The sequence below is a fragment of the Phoenix dactylifera genome, chromosome 14 (genome assembly GCF_009389715.1).
Source record: "Phoenix dactylifera cultivar Barhee BC4 chromosome 14, palm_55x_up_171113_PBpolish2nd_filt_p, whole genome shotgun sequence".
NCBI lineage: Eukaryota > Viridiplantae > Streptophyta > Magnoliopsida > Arecales > Arecaceae > Phoenix > Phoenix dactylifera.
The window spans coordinates 14,198,885-14,216,883 of record NC_052405.1 but is presented as its reverse complement, the minus strand read 5'-3'; the positions used below and the strand labels follow the sequence as shown (position 1 = coordinate 14,216,883).

At 33.6% G+C, this 17,999-nt stretch overlaps 1 pseudogene; it reads right to left on the bottom strand.

Moving 5' to 3' along the window:
- Nucleotides 1-2,163: 2,163 nt before the first annotated feature.
- On the bottom strand, nucleotides 2,164-17,964 carry LOC103719652 (annotated as a pseudogene).
- Between the last annotated feature and the right edge of the window lie 35 nt (nucleotides 17,965-17,999).

Genomic DNA, 17,999 nt, shown 5'->3' with positions numbered 1-17,999 from the left:
AAATAATTTTTCATAATAATTTTTCATAATTTTTCATAAAATAATTTTTCGCGGTCCAGGGGCTCTTCTTCATGGTCCACGCTCGAGGAGGACCTCAGCGTGGGCCGCGAGGTTGATGATAAAAAAAAAACAATAGATTGATTTTGGAAGGTATAGAAAAGGATTAAAATTTTTTTTCTTCTAAAATGTGGTTCAAGAGATGCATACAAAAATTGAAAAGAAAAATACCTTTTCTTACGGAAGGGAGTCTGACGGCTTGGGTTCTTGGCTCCAGCAGATTTTTAGGTTTATACAGGGATAAACTATGTAATTATGTTATTTTAATATGGGCATTTTTGTCAAAAATATAGCTTTCCGAAAAAGCTGAAACAGCTTCCTCCCAAAAGCTCCAAATTGGAGCTTCCTCCCAAAAGCTGTTTTCAGCTTCCCGCAAAAGCTGAAACAGCTTTTTGAAAAATTTACCAAACATAGTTTTTCATCTAAAAGTACTTTTGGAGGGCCAGAAAGTGCTTTCTGGCCCTCCAAAAGCTCCCCCAAACAGGGCCTATATCTTTGAGATTCATAAGAGCTTCCCTAACTAGAATTTGTGGCCATGGCTTGCATATTTACTATTTAGCCCTTTGTCCCCACCGTGCTCCAACATAAACATAATAAAAATCTCTTTCCTTTTTTTTCTTTTTCTAGAACTTTTATTTGACTTATTAATTCATTGCTTGAGTTATATTTTTTTTGTTCATTGGTATAAACCCAATAATTATACAGGTCTTCATGGGATAATTTTTTTGTCGTGTACAAAGACATTTTTCGTTCTATCATTTCCGAAAAAATTCATATTTGTCTCTCAATAAAGCCTTGTCATCTTCTCTAACAAAATGCAGTCAAAGAGGAATTTTCTCAAATTATTTGAACTAATTCTCTATAGTCTGAACCTTGTGATAGACGCTATGCATTTGGTTGCTAAGTAGACCCATAGTAAATGCATTGACTTTATTCCTAAATAAATAGCTGTTGGGTGAGTAGACCAAGAATAAATGGTTTAATGTTTGGAGTAAACTATCTACTTCATATGGGCAAAGAGTTAAATCTGAATTAAGTGTAAAGGCAGCTTTACCAACTTCCTAAATATCTATTTTACCCTAAATTTCTTGGCCAACTTTCAACCAATTAGCCTTAGCAATTTGGAGCATTTGTGAAAAAAAGAAATGCTCGGATCTTCTTTAAAACATGTGCAACTTAAGAGTTATACTCTTGCTATTGTACTGGCCCTTTTGGCACATTGGTCCACAGTTTGTTAACAGAAGCATCTCACTAGTTTCTCTGGACTCCATATAAAACTCTGAAATCTTTGAGGGCTGCCCCTCTTGAGGGGCATCTTTCTTCTTGCCTCCTTGAGGGCTATCTTAAAGGAAGTGTACAATGTGGTTGCTTCTGATTTGGCAGGTTGTACTCATGTAAGAGCAATTTGAATGTCATTTTCTACCACAAAAAAAAAAGAGGGAGAGTACAATGTTAAAGATAATCAACACTGATAATCTCATTAACCTCTTGGACATTTAGCTGCTCGTCGTGGAGTATCCTCGAAACATTAATCTAATAAGCATGATCTCCACAAATTGACTCCTGATAGTTTAATCTACAACCTGAATGCTCTTTGGAGGAGCGCATCTGAGCTGTTGACCACATTTCTTGATTCAGATGCCACTGCATAATGGAAAATTTACTTGACTGCACAACCTATGATCTTTTCTGTTGACCTGCATCAAGTTTTGACCTTCGGAGTTAAGAAACATGAACAAAGTCTAGACATTCAGACCACTTCTTACTCGCTCTTAGACAGCATTTTGGAACCCATTATTTAACAAAAATTATGATAAATCTTCTTCATCATTTGTTTCGAGATGATCGTACTCTTTGCAATCATTCCCTCATATGCCCTGCCGGGATGCCAGGAGTTATTATCCGCCCGATAAGAAACTTTCTGGCAGGAAGAGAGCTTGAGAAGTCCAATGGAGAGGATATGCACATCTGCGATATGAAACTTTTTCCCTTTTTTTTAGGTTCTCATAGCATTATCAGATAGTAGCAACGGGTAAAAACATGAAGAGCCTAGAAAGGCTTAACATAAAGTCCCTTTTCTGGCATACAAGTCTCCAGCAAACATACTTACAGATCTCTAAAATCCACAGTTACTCCAAATGCCATTGCTGTTACTTCCATTGTTACACTTACAATTCAAGGAACTGAGAATAAACTACAGTGAAAACTTCCCTCATGTAGTACCAAGAATGAGGTTGTAGATAGCAATCTAATTTTATCTACTCAGTCAAGCTAGCTGAGAAGAATTTTGCGGAAAATACCACAGTCAGCATCATGTCTGATAACAGCATATTATATAGAATTTTAGGAATATTTTCATGCAATTTTGTTCAAGAAATATGCAAGGGAATTTGGTTCTACCAAATCAGAGACATCAAACAAATCATTCCAGTAAACAGACCCGAAAGGGGCTGAAGGATGAAGATATTTACAAAAGAATTGAACAGGGCGAGTTATGTGGAGATGTGTGCAATGGTTGCTGTTTGATAGATGATACCACTAAAAGATGATAGGCCTATACTGCGAATTTCTTGAGAATTATCATCATTGTTTGGATTTTTATAATCAGAAAGATACCGGAAGATGGGAGGTAGATGCTACAGTAAAAAAGATGCTGAGGTAAATGAGCAGCTGATGCAGGACCAAGAGATTAAGCTTGAATAATAAGATGAAGCATTCATCATGTGCTATCACTAATAGAACGATATAGAACCAATTAAGATGACTTAGAGTTGAATCGATGTAAATGCCCCAAAATGAAGTTAATGATGGAAAACCATAGGATCCATGACAACCTCTAGTAAGACATCCACTGCTGTTATTTATGCATTAAGCCAATACCAACAAATAGAATGGATTGCAGTTCAGAATTAAGATATGCACAGTGACATTCAATACTTACAGAATGCTGAGAAAAATGACTCGTACTGGCAGCTATAAAGGGAGTTAACAAACTTGGACAGATAAGAAATCTTGCTGATTACAGTCTGGTGCATCCACCACCTGTCATATCTTGTGTCAGAAATGTATTTCAACTCAAAATTTCAAAGAACCAAATACATATAAAAAAGTGGTAGAATACCTTTTGTTTACGTAAGACTCTATCCAGTGATATAATGCTTGAGAGGACAGTATAGAAGATGAATGTGACATAAGAGGAGCTCATAAGTTGTAAAGGTTGATATGGAATCCAAAAAAAAATTTGCTGCTTTCTTAAAGTTCATGCAATATAGGCCTTCATGCACTTTTAAACAGTTCTTCCTCTCCCACTCACCTCCCTCCTCAAACAAGCTGCCATCATCATACAGACAACAAAAGAAAGGTTTGCAATCATGCTTCACCAATGACAAAATGGTGCGGAGTAGATTTCAGCATAGAACTTTTAAATTACAATCTTACTTCTTAGCCTTGTCAATAGATTTGGAAATGAGATCATTGTCCATGTAAAAGAATCTGAGCTTTAATGTGTAGAACACCTAGTCCATCTTTTGACCCACAGCAACTGTTTTCCCTTCAGTTATTTTGAGCTGCTCCAATGCTTTCTCCTGCATCGAGAAATGATTGTAAGCAAACAACAATATTCAATGTAAGCAATTTCGCTAATACGACAGTATAAGTTGATACAAGGACTACAGACATACCTTATCACCGATCCAAATGTAAAACAAGGACTTAGCCAAATGAGCTTCACAAACTTCACTTTCTCCTAGAATTTCTTCAGCATCAGCAATCCTTCACAAAGATAAAATAATGTTATTTCTGACAGTACATCGTAGTGGATGAATAAAGTAATGCCAAGGTCTAATTCAGGAAGGTAAAATAATTGGGCAGAACCAGGTTATCAAAAACACACTGTAAGATCTAGCAATTAGACAGCTAAAGATTTTGTGTGCACTTTCGAATGTCCAAAAGGTCAGTTTCTTATAGAGAATGAACCATGGTCTCTTGTAACATCACACTACGTATTCTTAAGCTATTGCACCAAACTTTCTGCAAAGATTCCTCAAAACAGAAGGTTCGATATCAGACAGGGATGGTGGCATGTAGGATTACTCCAGAAAAATGTCTTTGGCAATTACCCTGATTTGGTTTTTCACATTCATTGGTGCCACAGGCCCAGAAGTGTTTGTCAATGTTTGCAAATTGCTTATGTTTCTGCAGACATTTGTAAAGCTAGATCCTATGGTCAAATTGTGTGCAGTATTTTCTGTGTGTCTGGAAGTGAATGAGAGAGTGAGTACACACTTGACAAGTAGCCAAGTGAGATGTCCCATACTCACCACAATTGACACAAAAAACTTTCTAAGACAGATAAAGCTTATGTAAGGCCAATCCTAATACCTAGGGGAAAAAATCAAATGCAAAGGTGATGCAACCAGCTTCCAGAGAACCAAGAAATGGGCCTTAGGCTTTAAATGGACCCTTTCTAGGCTACATGGTTGTCCAAGCATAAAAGATAACGGATCTGCTTTCTGCCATAATAGCAAAGGAGTTTTAAAGATTGTTCAATATCTTTTACCTTTTTTCAGTGACAAAAAATAAGGAACTATTTCCTTTTTGTTTCCCTTCCTTTTCTTTTATAATAACCAAACAGGTGGATAAGTCTGTGACTGTACATCAGATGGATATGAGAAATTTAAGTTTATGGTATTTTCGAGTTAGGATTCCTAGTCGCTCGTTTATGGTGGCAGTAGTAATTGTTACCGGACCTCCTTACCAACTGTAAAGGAAAGACTACCAACTACCAGTTTGGAAGAAATATGAAAAGTGAGAAAAGGGAGGAGGAATTGGGTAAAATCATATTAAAGATAGCATGATCTTAAATAAGCTTTTGATCTCCCTCGATGACCATCCAAGAACCAGGGGCGGCCCAATATATTTGAGGGCCTAAGGCGAACTCACTAGAAGAGGCTTTTTTCTATTATTATTTAAATGATAAAAAAATTTTAATAAGTATAAAATACTTTTAAATTTTATTAAAAAATAATTCGTCTAGCTTTTTGAGAAGCTAAATTACTAATTAAACTTTTATACTCAAGATCCATTAAGATACTATTTTCAATCGATAATATAGCTAATCCATTTAATCTTTCTTGTGACATAGTTGACCGCAAATAAGATTTTATCAACTTTAATTTTGAAAAACTTCTTTCAGCAGAAGCAACTGTTACAGATATTATTAACAATATCCTATAAGCAATATATGCATTTGGAAAAGAATCTGTTTTTTTATAAAACATAAAATATCAATAGGAGTACTAGTTTCTATTTATAAAAAAAAAAATTTAAACTTTTAACTCTGAAAACATATTAATACCATTAATATCAGAATATTCACCATACTTTAAAAAGTTTTTAAGATTAAAACAACACTTTTTCAAATCATCTTTATTCAAATATTTTAACTTTCTAAAATTAAACAAAAAATCAAAAATATTATCATATATGGTAAATTATTCAAACCTATTTTGAATTGAAGAAATAGCTCGATCTACTATATATAAAAGTAATCAATTCTAAAAGATTTTCAGCTGATCTTGTTGTCTCATCATTACTATTTTCATCAAAATATTTTTTTCTACGGATCACATGTTTTTCACGAAATATAGGTTCTATTTTCATTTCATTTGCAATTTCTTTAGATGAATTCAAAGCATTCATGAATCCATTTTTTCTATAACTTTTCAAATAAGAAAGAGACATTTTAATTGATCTATAGCAACTTCAATATGCATGTCTTCAGATTGTAAAATTTTACTAACCGAGTTAACAGCAAACAATATATCATGCCAAATATTCATGCCTAATAAGTATTCAAAATTCTCAATCTCATATGTAGCTCAGCATGTGGCTTTACTTTTTATTTTAGGATTTTCACTAGTTTTCGCTAATTTAACTAAGGCATATCTTATTTAGAAGCTTAGTTTTTAATTGCTTTGACACTTTCAATGCGACTTTCTCAACGTGTCTGTGACAAGGGTTTAAGAGTCAATATGGATATATTATTTTATTAAATTTTTCATCATTTTATAGAAGAAGAAAATAAGGTATAAATTTGTTGTATCACTCTAAAAAAAATTATAGCCTTAGGACATAAGTTAGCAGTATCACATAGTACTAAATTCAAGTTATGACATCCACATGGTGTATAAAACACTCTAGAATTTATATCTAATAATCTTCTTTGTACATCTTGATGTTTTACTTTCATATTAGATCCGTTGTCATACTCTTGTCCTTTTATATTGTTGCCCAAGGTGACAACCCAAGAGGGGGGGTGAATTGGGTTATTCTAAGTTTTTGGTGTTTTAAAAGTTTTCTTAGTTAAGTGTGGTGGATGCTTTCTTAAATTATTTGAATGAATTAAACTAGAGCAAAGATGAAAGATAATGCAAGAATAAGCATAAGAACGAGCACAACACAAACACAACGATATATAGTGGTTCGGTGCACCCCAAGGCACCTACGTCCACTCTCCAAGCGTTCCCTTGGGAATTTTACTATAACTCCTCGGATTACAGTAGGATTGTTTTCCGGGCTCACAATCCAAAACCTTTACAATTGGTTTTCCGGGATCACCAACAAACCTAACTAATGGTTTAACGGGCTTACTAACAAACCTTACAACAAGAATAAATAACAAGGAACTAAAGCTCCTAAATGAGCAAATAAAACAATTATGAGCTACAAAGAAGAGTTTAGAATATAGTTATCCCTTTAATAAGGCTCTTCTCTTCTTTGTCAAGATTGCTTCACTCTTCAAGGGTTGGTGGAGCTCTTAATGTCTCTTGGAATCTGCTCAACCACTTCCTTTTGGCTCTTTGAATGAAGCAATTGAATGAAGCTTGCCTTGCTAGGGTTTTCTCTTGAATGCACTTGATGTCTTTTCCAAAGCTTGCTTCCTCTGATGAATACTCCCTCTTAAATACTTCTCCAACCTCCAAATAATTCTTCCTGACCGTTGGATTGAAGAAACTAGCCGTTTATAGCCGTTGGGAGTCCAAAAACCACTTCTGCACAACTAGTCGTTATGCTTCTGCCCGTGCTTGGGTCGACCCAAACTTTTCTTGGGTCGACCCAAACCACTGTTCATCAGACTTGGGTCAGCTCAAGCTTTTCTTGGGTCGGCCCTCTCAGAAAATACAGAACCTTGTATTTCAACCTTCCTTCACTTGGGTCGACTCAACTCTGTTTGGGTCGACTCAAGGTTGGGTCGACTCAAGGTTGGGTCGACTCAAGGTGGGGTCGACTCAAGTTCCATTGGGGTCGACCCTCTCAGAGATTCCAGAGACTTGTTTTCTTGAAGCTTGAAGATGGGGTCGACTCAACTTTCACTTGGGTCGACCCAACTTTCACTTGGGTCGACCCAAGTGCTGTTCATCCATGCCATAAGTGCTACAATGTGCTAGAATGTTTCTAAAACGTGCTAGGGTCGACTCCATCTCTTTTAGGGTCGACTCCTACTCTGTGCCAAGTGTTCCAAAGGCGTGCCACTTCGTTCCAAGGCGTGCCAAATGTATCGGGGTCGACTCCAAACTAATTGGGGTCGACTCTAACCATATTTTTCTGCACTTTGAAGGTTAGTTATGCACATTGAAACAACAATATGATATTCCAAGCAAATTACGATGCATGGCACAATAGAGTTTCATACCCTTAACAGTTGAAATTACCGAATTGCCCTTTTAGGTATTTTTAACGTGAAACTTTGCCAAAATGGATTCTTGAGCTTTCTACCATTTTCTATTACAAATTTTATCTCGTTTATCAATTCTTGAGAGTGGTTTTGACCATATAGTCCTAATGTATCATGAGTGTATCAAGGGTGTGCCATTTATCAATGATGTATTGAGTTAATTTGCATTTCTAATTTGATATGGCCTCAATGGTTGTGTTAATCATCAAAATAACATTATCATCCTCAATCTCCCCCTTTTTGATGATTACAAAATATTGAGTGCAAGCAAATTGGCATTCATATGAAAAGTTAGATTTAACATTCATAAAGTACTTTTGGTTCAAGAGTTTCAAAATAGTCTTATTTAGAGTTTGTATAAATGAACCAAAAACTCCCCCTATCTTATCCAAGTAGAATGCCTAATGAATTTTAGCTTTGCTTCCCCTTAAAGCAAGAGTTTCAAGCTATGTATCGAGGCAAGAAAAATCTCTATGATTATGTGCCAGATTCAGATTTTCTCTTTGTCAAATGTCTCCCCCTTAAGTGTATAATACATGTCTCCCCCTTAAGTATGCAATATATACCTTTTATATTTTCTCCCCTATTATATTTTCTCCCCTATACTGTTTTTCTTGTAGAATTTGCTTCTAGTTTCTCCCTTATATTTTCTCCCCCTTTTTGTTATCATCAAAAAGAATGAATAACAATGAAATGGATAGCATTGTAATGACAATCACAAAGATCATAACTCAAGAGAAACATTGTCTATGCCAAAAGCACTATGTTTTAGAGAAGAAATACAAACTACCACAAAGAGCAAATGTAAGTCAAAACAAATACAAAGTCTGGGAGATACTTTAAGAACATACTTCATGATAATGCTTTAGAGTTAATCAGCTTTAACATAATGAACATATTTCAATTTAAGCTGATTGATATTCAATTCAAAACATGATGCATTATGAGCATATACTCAGATATTTCTTTTTTTTTTGACAATATCAAAAAGATTGCAAAATAGTGAAACATTAAGCACAAGGCAATATTTCATTCAATGTATGTCAAATTATTGCAAGCATATGAATCACGTAACTCAAGGCAATAATATCATGACAAGATAATGAGTATAGATCAGTGCCAATTAAGATAGTTTCAAAATTATGATGAGATCACATCAAATTTGATGATTTTAACATTCTTTTAAAGTTCTTTTACCTTTCTTTCAAAAAGAGTAAACCTGAAACAATTTCAGGGGTAACAGATATCATCAAAACCAAGGATGAAAAGTTTGGCTTTAAGAATGAGACATTTAGGATGTGAGCCAGAAGTGATCTCTAAATGTAGATTCCAAAGATAGTTTTCAAATCAGGTGTAGATAGAATCTTTTTCAAGTTATTTCAAAGAGTATCAAGAATAATATTCAAAAAAAGCACGAATGGAAATCCAACACCCTTTTTTTTTAATATATTAAGTATATAGCAACATGAGAGCAATCTAATTAATTTTCAGAGTATAGTATAAGAGCAGATAAAGATTAAAACTTATATACTCGAAAAACATAAGATTATGTTGAATCCTTAATTCTTAATGACTTTAAAGTTTTTTCATGATATAAAAGTATTGGGGCATAGATACCAAAACATGAATTTATGCAATGTAGGATACATAAAATTCAGGGCTTTGAAAGTTCTTTTAAAGCTCTCTTAACGACTTTCTTTTACTCCTTTAAAGATCATAGCATCAAAATCAATTAAAATGAATTGGTTCAAGATTGAAACACTAAAGTGCAAGCCAATAAGAGCTCATTAGTAGATTCCAAAGTAAATTTTCAATACTAAGACAAATGGAATCTTTTTCACTTAGTTTTCAAAACAAGTGATTTACCAATTAAGTACAGATGAAAATCCAACTTTCAAAAGATATTCAATGAAGCACAAAGTCTAATACCAAAATATGTTTAAATTGATATCAGTTTGAAACCAATTAGACATTAAAAGCATGCTAAAAGTCCTTTGCCAAATTTACATAGAGTAATCTTTAATGATTTAGCTTTAAGAAATTCATGTCTCTTTCTTGTATATAAGGCTCTTGATATCAATTCATGCTTTGTAAGTAAAACAGTTAAATTCAGAAATTAACAAGAATGATCATGAATCAAATATGAAACATTTCAAGGTATGCATCAAATGTAAGTGACTTTTGAATAAGATACAGCATGCAAAGATGTAGAATATCTAAAGCTCCCCCTCAAAAGATGCATTCTTCTTTAAACATTCTTTTCTTTTATTGAATTTCAGATTTTAATGATAAGCGTGAATAAAACTGAAATTTTGTGATATCAAGAATGTAGGGTTTTTCAAAATATATAGCAATCACTCCATTTAAACTTTCAAGAACAAATTATGCTTCCTCTTAATTTTTGAGAATATACACTGAAATATTAATCAGAAAATAATTCTTTTGAAGCTCAAATTTCTTTCAAAAGTAATTATATTTTCTTTCCTTTAAAAATTATTTGAGTAAGATGAAATATTTCAAGCTTTAGGATCATTTACTCTCTTCTTAAAAATAGCTTTTTCTTTTAATGATAGAAGCAATTAACTATGCAAGAAAAATATATAGAAGATCACTCAAGTGTATATTTATAAATTTCAATTTCTTAGTCATAGTTTCTCAGCAATGTATACATGAAGCACAATAAATCTTTTTAATATCAAAATAAAATCATATGTTTAGAAACATTTGTACGCAATTAAGATTATTGAAAAATACATCATTTAGGCCAATTTTAATAAGCTTATAAGATAGAAAATGATGTGTTTCAGATGCGTATCGGAGCAAATAATCAAGGCATCAAAATTAATTCTATTTTTCTTAAACTGTAGTTTTCATCTAGGAATCATATTGAGTTATTCTCCAAAATGATGCAATCATTGAAGCATATAATGAAAGTTACAACGATGCAACGATAGAAGCATTTTTAAATTAAGTTTAAGCTTTTATACAAAATCAGATTCTGAATTTCATAAAAATTTTCAAGGAAGCTTTTAGGATTATAATTTGAGATATGCATCTTCTACATTGTAGCTCATCTTAAATTATTAAGATTGAAAACATATATTTCAAAAACCTTAGAGCACATCCAGAATCTTTGTAATTCATATTGAGTTTTGGTACAAATTGGAGGACATTATGTACTAATGTTAGGCAAGTTGAAAGATAAATTATAATCAATTCATTCTGCCTAATTTTTTTAATTTCTTTCTTTAACCACTTAATGAACATTTTGATTATCTTCATTTGTTTTTCGGTTGAACTTTTCTATGCTCTATATTCTATTTGCTTCCTATCTGATGGAGTTGGAAGGGGCACGAGGTACTACCACTAGCCTCCCTCTTGTGCCGTCCCTAATATACCCTACACCGAATAGTTGGGTCAAATAGTGCCGGGTACTACCACTAGCCTCCCCATTGGCACCATCCTTGTGATGAGCAATATAGAAAGGTTAAAATGTTCACTTCAAACTTCTCCTGTTTAAATGTAATTAATTACGGATTTTATCCCTTCCAAAAGAATGCTCACACAAGTCTCACAAATGTGCCGAATATATTATGCTTGTTTTGCTTTTCCTTAAGATTGGAGTATTTGCTTTTACTTCCTTTGAATAATGTTCATTTTCTTTTTCTTTATCTCTCTCTCTTTTTGTTATTTTCAAGTAATTACATAAAAGAGCAGAATAAAAAATTAATCTAATATGCTGCATATAAATGTATATCATGCAAACAGCATTTTCATTATGCCCAATGATTCATAGCTTATCACAAATTATTTTGAATTAGAGATTTGAGGCATAAACTTGTGTATTTCATGGTTATGCATTATATAGGAAAAAGTAAACTTTAATTTAATCACACCATGAAACAATTATCACTAGCATGAGAATGAAGCATGATATCAAGATGATCAGCAATTAAAGGTTTAATCATGCTACCATATAATTTCAGACTATTGATTTTGCTCAACTAACTCACAAGAGAAGAGTTTAGATTACCAGTGCATTTAGCATTCTTCAAGCCAAATACCTTTTAGATTCTTTACACCCTTGGCTGAAGAAAATCTCTCTTTTTTTTTTTGCAAGGGAATGTTTATTGTATCTTTCATCGAGGTGTCCTTCAAGTTGAAATTTCTTGCTCATAAATCCTGTATCATTAGCAAAATCTTTTTCTTTTCTTGAAGGCAATTCATTAGGTTCTCTAGGATACAAAAACATTCATACAACATATTTCTTAATTAGATGACTCAACATGAGACATGACAATAATTGAATTTGAGTCACTTTACTCAAGAGATTGCCTAAATATAAGCAAGCATAAGTCACTTGAACTAAAGAGATAACTTCATTAAGTAAAATGGTTCAAGAACAAGCATGTGAGGCAATAGAAAGATTCATTAAAGTTAAATCAATTTTTTTTGTTTTCAGAATCAGTTTAACTTAGATTCTATTTGCATAAGATAATTATCAATAAAATATACAAGTTGAATTTTAATCAGATTATCTTAAGTAGTTGTTTCTATCAAAATTCTGATTATGATTTAGCTTTCAACACAGATACTCTTGTTTCAGGAAGACAAGCAATCTTCTTTTAGAACAAATAAGAAATATTTTTGACTTATAAGAGATAGTTCAAGAAAATTAATATTCATGCTTTAACAGATTTTTATACTCAGATTAAACATGATGAGTTAAAATTAATCAGTGGAATTTGAGATCATTTTAGGAGAGGGTATTAATCATTCAATCAAGAATACACTGATTATGCTCAATGAAGTTTTAACATGAAGGCATGAAATCAGCATCAAATATTTATACTAGAGAGGGAATTTAGATTTTGTAAACTTGAAGAAGAAGGTTATATATATATATATATATATATATATATATATATATATATATATATATATCCATTCATTGTTTTCTTATCATGATGCAAGCACTAGAAAGTTTCATGCAAAAATCGTTGAGATAAGATTTAACATATGAGGCATTTAAAAACTTTGATGCAGAGAGTATCGTAATTTCATAAAAAGATAATTTCGGTACACGATGTAGAATGTTAAATCTTATACTAGATTTAATGAATAAATTGAGACTTATCTTTAATTATGTGTCAACGCACCCATTTGTATGAAAGTTTCATTTGTTCCATGGATAGCTTGGCACACCTACATCTACACCCTCATATTTTCATTTTGGGTACCCAAGCTTGCTTGGGTCCTTGAGGGTTAGTGCATATGGTTCCTTTTGGAATCCAAATCTGTTTAATCGTAATAACTTTACCATTTGATTTATTCGTATTAGAACCATAGGTAAAGTTTTTATGCCCAATCTTTTTATGTTTGAAATAAGTTATCTTATTTGATGGTTTGCTTGGCGAATTGATAACCTTTTTCTTTAGGAGTTTATTGTTGAGCAAAGGAATCCAGCCAACTCTTGATTTATCAAAAACAGCATATTGGCTTTCAAACATCGTTTTTAATCTTTCTGAACTTACAGTGAATTTGTTAATAAAAGATTTCAATTGGTTAACTTCTTCACTTAAGTTTTGATTTTCTTTAATTAAATTCTGATTTTTCTGAATCAATTCTTCTGAATTTAATCTTAAGCGTTCATTCTCAGAATTTAATTTGTCTTTCATTTCAGCGGAAGAATTTCTTTCTTCTGACATTTTCAGATTTAGCTTTTTAAGATTTTTATTTTTCGTAGCTAATTTTCTACATTCACCATACAAATCATGAAAAGCATTTAATAGTTCATCATAAGAGAATTCTTCTTGAAATTCATTAGGTGTAAAATCAGATTCAAATTTTACCTTATCTTCTTGTGCCATAAAGCATAAGTTAGTTACCTCTTGTAGTTCTTTGGAGCTAGTATCATTATTATTGCTCCTAACTTTCATTTTTTTGCTTGACTCTTCTTTGGTCAAGGCTTTCTTGCTTTTTATCTCTTTCTTCCTTTCTTCTTGCTTCCTCTTCTTCTTTGTCTTTAGGAAGCTTTTGAATTTTTCGGTGTTTGGATATGGATCCTTGTTTTCATCACCGAATTCTTCATTTGTTGTTCTTTCTTCCGAATTGGGAGATTCAACATCTTTTTCTGCAGGCTCACTGTTAGTATGTAATTGAAGCACATGTGAGCTAATCTGAATTTTGTCATAAATATTTTCTAAAGTATCCCAGATTTCCTTAGCAGATAAGCATGCAGAGATTTTATTAAATTCAGTTCATGGATAGCACAATATAGTATGTTCATAGCATTAGCATTCAATTGTGCTAAGTCTTTTTCATTAATAGTGTGAGAGAGTGAGTGAGGGCCATTTGTTATGACATTCCATAACTCATAGTTTTGTGATTGAACAAAGATTTTCATTCTAGCTTTCCATTGGATATAGTTATTTTCATCAAACAGTGGAGGTCTGTTTATGGAAAGTCCCTTGGTGAATAACATATTATGCGGGGTTGCCATGATCATTGGCTCTAGTCGGTTAAGACTATAAATGACAAGAGAGCACCTGCTCTGATACCACTTGTTGCCCAAGGTGACAACCCAAGAGGGGGGGTGAATTGGGTTATTCTAAATTTTTGGTGTTTTAAAAGTTTTCTTAGTTAAGTGCGGTGGATGCTTTCTTAAATTATTTGAATGAATTAAACTAGAGCAAAGATGAAAGATAATGCAAGAATAAGCATAAGAACGAGCACAACACAAACACAACGATATATAGTGGTTCGGTGCACCCCAAGGCACCTACGTCCACTCCCCAAGCGTTTCCTTGGGAATTTTACTATAACCCTTCGGATTACAGTAGGATTGTTTTCCGGGCTCACAATCCAAAACCTTTATAATTGGTTTTTCGGGATCACCAACAAACCTAACTATTGGTTTTACGGGCTTACTAACAAACCTTACAACAAGAATAAATAACAAGGAACTAAAGCTCCTAAATGAGCAAATAAAACAATTATGAGCTACAAAGAAGAGTTTAGAATATAGTTATCCCTTTAATAAGGCTCTTCTCTTCCTTGTCAAGATTGCTTCACTCTTCAAGGGTTGGTGGAGCTCTTAATGTCTTTTGGAATCTGCTCAACCACTTCCTTTTGGCTCTTTGAATGAAGCAATTGAATGAAGCTTGCCTTGCTAGGGTTTTTTCTTGAATGCACTTGATGTCTTTTCCAAAGCTTGCTTCCTCTGATGAATACTCCCTCTTAAATACTTCTCCAACCTCCAAATAATTCTTCCTGACCGTTGGATTGAAGAAACTAGCCGTTTATAGCCGTTGGGAGTCCAAAAACCACTTCTGCACAACTAGCCGTTATGCTTCTGCCCGTGCTTGGGTCGACCCAAACTTTTCTTGGGTCGACCCAAACCACTGTTCATCAGACTTGGGTCAGCTCAAGCTTTTCTTGGGTCGGCCCTCTCAGAAAATACAGAACCTTGTATTTCAACCTTCTTTCACTTGGGTCGACTCAACTCTGTTTGGGTCGACTCAAAGTTGGGTCGACTCAAGGTTGGGTCGACTCAAGGTGGGGTCGACTCAAGTTCCATTGGGGTCGACCCTCTCAGAGATTCCAGAGACTTGTTTTCTTGAAGCTTGAAGATGGGGTCGACTCAACTTTCACTTGGGTCGACCCAACTTTCACTTGGGTCGACCCAAGTGCTGTTCATCCATGCCATAAGTGCTACAATGTGCTAGAATGTTTCTAAAACGTGCTAGGGTCGACTCCATCTCTTCTAGGGTCGACTCCTACTCTGTGCCAAGTGTTCCAAAGGCGTGCCACTTCGTTCCAAGGCGTGCCAAATGTATCGGGGTCGACTCCAAACTAATTGGGGTCGACTCTAACCATGTTTTTCTGCACTTTGAAGGTTAGTTATGCACATTGAAACAACAATATGATATTCCAAGCAAATTACGATGCATGGCATAATAGAGTTTCATACCCTTAACAGTTGAAATTACCGAATTGCCCTTTTAGGTATTTTTAACGTGAAACTTTGCCAAAATGGATTCTTGAGCTTTCTACCATTTTCTATTACAAATTTTATCTCGTTTATCAATTCTTGAGAGTGGTTTTGACCATATAGTCCTAATGTATCATGAGTGTATCAAGGGTGTGCCATTTATCAATGATGTATTGAGTTAATTTGCATTTCTAATTTGATATGGCCTCAATGGTTGTGTTAATCATCAAAATAACATTATCATCCTCATATATCGTTAATCTCAAGTTTATATTTTTCTATTATATTTATAAGTTCACTAAAAAGGCCTTTTCCAGAGGTATCATCTACTTCTAAAAATTCTAAAAAAAATTCTTCTACTTTTAATGGACTTGTTGAAGTATCTACACATCTTAAAACTGGGGTCATTTGTTCCTAATGGCTTACATCAGGAGTGCAATCAAGTATTACAGAAAAGTATTTTGCTTCTTTAATCTTTTTAATTATTGTAGCTTTAATTTCAGATGCTAAAATTTGAATCAATTCATTTTGAATATTATGACCTAAATAATGATTGTGAATTTCACCATTGTTGAATGCGTCGAACATGTTCTTACATTACTGGACCAAATTCTGCAATCATTTCAATAAAACTTAGAAAATTTCCGTTAATACTTTAATAGATCTTTTCATTCTTTTCTCGAAATGCTAAATTATTTTTTGCAAGATTTTTTACGACAGCAATAATTCTCAATAGAACTTTTTTCTAATGATCCTTCTCTTGGTTTATTTGTTCTTGGAGACTTTTATCAATTGTCTTATTTTTTAGCAATCTCACTTCTAAATCAATCCATCTATTCATGCTAATAATATGTTCATTGTTGTTTCATGACTTTTGAGCTTGATACCTAGATTTTTCCAATCCCTGCTTCCTTCATTGACTAATTGACTGCTAGGCTTTGAATCAAATAATTTACAAAAAATAATACACCCTATCCAAATCTTTCGAATACACTAACCATTTTCTATCATGTTTTTCACCATTAGGTAACTTACGAATGTAATATATCGTAGAGAAGTGTCTATTGTTTTCATCCTTAGGAAAATGAAAATCATAATCTCTAATTGGACCTCTTTCCACTATTAGATCTCTAAACTTTGTATCAATCTTTTTTCATTGACCATGATCAAATAAATTTGTAGGAATAGAACTAGTTTTACAATCTTTTTTCTTGTTTATCCTATCTCCATATGATTCTTCATTGTGCTCTTCACTAGATATTGTTTCACTAGCAATCTCATTTTCTAACTCTACTTTGGGTGCATGTTCTATTGTTAATTCCTAAGTTAAATTTGATGTGGTATTTTGTTTATTCGTGACAACAAATCTAGCCAGAGCTTCTTTTTGAGATTGAATGAGTTTATCGATTTTTTTTTTTTCTTTTTGAGTTTTTCATACCCACAGTCATATTTTCTATTGAACATTTTAATCTAAAAATAATATTATCAAACAAAGCAATTAAAAAAACACCAAATCAAATATTAAAAAAATTAAAAATGATAAAACTTGATTGTGGCAAGAAAAACAAACTCAGGTCCCGACTAGTAGTGTTGAACTTAATTCTATCGAGAAGAGGCCAAACCGCCGAAGTCACAACCAACCTACAATTGGACCAAAAATCCCTTTGTTCAGTAATCACTAATCAGTATATACCATTTGATGAAGTACATTAATCATAGTTTTCTTTTTTGATGAAGTACATTTGATGAAAAATAATGAAAGATAACTATAGTCTGCAAAACACTATCTTATTCAGGAATACTATGTTATGTGCCACTTTTTGATTGAGATGAATGTATAAAACATCATAGATTTGTTACCCGTTAGTGAAAACCTACTTAAAAAAAAATAAAAACATAATTTATTCGAAAGAAGAAAAAAAACATTATGCTAACATGTCTGATGTCTTCCTAAAGCTAGTTAAAAAGTAAGGGGCCGTGGACGGTGGACTTTGGCAAACGAACCTTAAGTTCCTACCTCTTGGAGACAGAGGATGGTGGTCGGTGGACCGTGGACAGTGGACCGCTCACCACTAATGAGGATGGCGAGAAGCCGAGGACAGCGAGGAGCCGAGGAAGGCGAGGAGCGGAGGCCGGAGGAGCCGAGGAGAGCTGGAGTCTGGAGAGGAGGTCCAGTCATCCAGACTCCGGTCTTTGGACTCCGGAGCAGGGGTG